Source organism: Physeter macrocephalus, chromosome 18 (genome assembly GCF_002837175.3).
Source record: "Physeter macrocephalus isolate SW-GA chromosome 18, ASM283717v5, whole genome shotgun sequence".
Taxonomy (NCBI): Eukaryota; Metazoa; Chordata; class Mammalia; order Artiodactyla; family Physeteridae; genus Physeter; species Physeter macrocephalus.
This window is the reverse complement of record NC_041231.1, coordinates 103,741,194-103,742,441: the sequence shown is the minus strand read 5'-3', so window position 1 is coordinate 103,742,441 and position 1,248 is coordinate 103,741,194.

The following is a 1,248-nucleotide window of genomic DNA, read 5'->3' as shown; positions in this document are numbered from 1 at the left end:
CACCAATGGAGAGATCATCCAAAATGAAAATAAATAAGGAGACACAAGCTTTAAATGATACATTACACAAGATGGACTTAATTGATATTTATAGGACATTCCATCCAAAAACAACAGAATACACATTTTTATCAAGTGCTCATGGAACATTCTCCAGGATAGATCATATCTTGGGTCACAAATCAAGCCTTGTTAAATTTAAGAAAATTGAAATCGTATCAAGTATCTTTTCCGACCACAATGCTATGAGACTAGATATCAATTACAGGAAAAGATCTGTAAAAAATACAAACACATGGAAGCTAAACAATGCATTACTTAATAACGAAATGATCACTGAAGAAATCAAAGAGGAAATCAACAAAATACCTAGAAACAAATGACAGTGGAGACACGACAACCCCAAACCTGTGGGATGCAGCAAAAGCAGTTCTGAGAGGGAAGTTTATAGCAACACAATCCTACCTTGAGAAACAGAAAACATCTCAAATAAAGAACCTAACCTTGCACCTAAAGCAATTAGAGAAAGAAGAACAAAAAACCCCCAAAGTTAGCAGAAGGGAAGAAATCATAAAGATCAGATCAGAAATAAATGAAAAAGAAATGAAGGAAACGATAGCAAAGATCAATAAAACTAAAAGCTGGTTCTTTGAGAAGATAAGCAAACTTGATAAACCATTAGCCAGACTCATCAAGAAAAAAAGAGAGAAGACTCAAATCAATAGAATTAGAAATGAAAAAGGGGAAGTAACAACTGACACTGCAGAAATACAAAGGATCATGAGAGATCACTGCAAGCAACTCTATGCCAATAAAATGGACAACCTGGAAGAAACGGACAAATTCTTAGAAATGCACAACCTGCCGAGACTGAACCAGGAAGAAACAGAAAATATGAACAGACCAATCACAAGCACTGAAATTGAGACTGTGGTTAAAAATCTTCCAAAAACAAAAGCCCAGGACCAGATGGCTTCACAGGCAAATTCTATCAAACATTTAGAGAAGAGCTAACACCTATCCTTCTCAAACTCTTCCAAAATATAGCAGAGGAAGGAACACTCCCAAACTCATTCTATGAGGCCAGCATTACCCTGATACCAAAACCAGACAAAGATGTCACAAAGAAAAAACTACAGGCCAATATCACTGATGAACACAGATGCAAAGATCCTCAACAAAATACTAGCAAACAGAATCCAACAGCACATTAAAAGGATTATACACCATGATCAAGCGGGGTTTATT